Below are 2,474 nucleotides of genomic sequence, written 5' to 3' on the forward strand. Positions count from 1 at the left end.
TTTATATATACTATGTTTGGCCCGGGCTTGCTCGGGTTTTTTTAGTGCACGTGTCTTTCGGCCCTGGCACGTTCAACGGGCAACATCCGCCACTGGGGATAACAATAGTTTACAAAAAAAAAAAATAAATAAAACAACGAATGTGCGTATGTTTATTAAATTAGGCTAGAGGGTATGGTGATAGTCCTCCAAGGGAGGATGATCCGCCACGTAGGCGCCATGTCATAGTCCTCCCAAGATGGTCCATCCCACAAAACTAGAGGGTATGGGAGGATGGTCCTAGATGATCCTACCCCACAAAACTATGTACAAGTATTAATGCCTAATGTACAAATCCAATTCACAAACAAACAACAAAGCTTGGCCCACCTTTGGATCGTCCTCAACGTCGATATTCCGACGGAGAGGACGGGGACGGGATGAAGACGGAGATGGCGGGATGGGAGGACGGGCGTCGCACATGGAGGACGGATGGGCGACGGTGCCATACAGTCTAGCCTTATGGATATTTATAAACTAGAAAAAACCGGTTTTACATGATTCCATGAATTAGAAAAAAAAACCTATTTAGTTGAACAATTTTAAAAATTTCATGTTTTCTTTAAACATTTAGGGTGTAAGGAGTGGTTAACCACTTTGGAGTGGCAAACCAAAATCGACCAATCAGAGCGCGTCATGTCAATCAGTCAAAAGTGTTTAAACTTTGCTGAAAATTGTTGGCAATAGTTTAAACATTTGGTTAAGTGGTAAACTTAAAAAAAAAGAACAATGTGTGATTGGTTGAGAGATGGCATGGACCCCACCCCACAATACCCTCTCTCTCATACACTCCCTCTCTCTCTCTCCTGCTCCCTCACTCTCTCTCTCTCTTCTCCCCGCGTCGGTAATCACTCACCGCACCCTTCACCTCACCGATCGGTAAAGGGGTCGGCGGCGGTGTTCCCGCTCGGCAAACCGAGTTTGCCGCACCCCTTTACCGCCCACTCCGGACACCCTTAGAAAATAATAATTTACTCGATTGTCATCTTTTGACCGTTTTGGGATGATAAGTCTGATCAACTTATCTTTATAAAGAAATAATATGATTGAAGTTTTGGTGGATGTCGATTAGACCGCTCCAACATTCTTTTGTTCTATCAGTTTTGTTAAACCGGTCATTCCAGAATGCTCTTGGTGCTCAAAGTGGATGGCACATCGGAGGACGTAAGAGGTCGACCCATTGAATTATTATTTTCATCAACTTGTTTTAGTTTTCTTATTTTTTGATATTTTCAATTTAAATAAAGAATATTACAACGTTGGCATGAGTTATTATCAACAATCAACTTTGTACATGTTTTTATTTCTGCTAATTGAGTCTAAATTTGTACTAAACACCATAGATTTTGAAAATTTATCAAATTTGCAAACACCGGCCTAATTCGGATCTTACAAGAAAGATCCAAAATAGTTAAACTAAATTACTAGACATTAACTAAAGTATCCATTACATTTTTTTAACGGCTGAAATTACTACAATTGTCATTTACATGATTTGAACTCACAACTACTAATTGATTGGGAATACATCACTTTACATGTATTTAAAAACGGGGCAATTACATATATCCCCCTATAAACTTCATAAATTACATATTTACCCATATCAAAAATTAAATTACATATATCTCCTTCTAAAGAGTTAGAAATATCAAATATACCCATTCATTAAAAATATATTATAAAATGACTATTTTACCCTTCTTTTTACTAAATCATAAAAATTACATATTTACCCATTTTAAATAGTAATTTTACTCGTTTATGCCAATTTCTTGTGTTATTTTACTCGTCTTAAAGCATTTTTCTTGATTTTTTTAGACCTTTTGTTATCAGTTTTCTTTCTTTAATTTTTTTAACAAGCATCAAAGTGTAGAAAAAATGCTAAAGTTGTAACTAGACAAAATAATCAATATTAAGAATCTTTAAAATCCAAAAATCACTGTTAACAAATTTTAAAGGAAAAATTGGTTTTTAATAAACCAACCTTTGTCCCGTTGGTAAATAATAATCTTACCTACGTAATTGGTATACAATAATCCTACCTATCAACATGTTGGTACTCAATGAACTTCTATTAATTTTTTTTAATTGAAGTTAGTTTTTAAGTTTTGTTTATTACACAAACAGTCCCTGTAGTTGTAATTTACTAGTTTTAACTATTTTAAAACTAATAAATTACAGTCCCTTGAGGTTTTTTTTGTTTTATAAAATAGTTAAAACTAGAAAATTACAACTACAGGGACTTTTTGTGTAATAAAAAAAACTTAAAAATTAACTTCAGTTAAAAAAAATTAACGAAAGTTCATTGAGTACCAACATATTGATAGGTAGGATTATTGTATACCAATTACGTAGGTAAGATTATTATTTACCAACGGGACAAATGTTGGTTTATTAAAAACCAATTTTCCAATTTTAAAATCCAAAAAGAA

Source organism: Helianthus annuus, chromosome 8 (genome assembly GCF_002127325.2).
Source record: "Helianthus annuus cultivar XRQ/B chromosome 8, HanXRQr2.0-SUNRISE, whole genome shotgun sequence".
Lineage (NCBI taxonomy): Eukaryota > Viridiplantae > Streptophyta > Magnoliopsida > Asterales > Asteraceae > Helianthus > Helianthus annuus.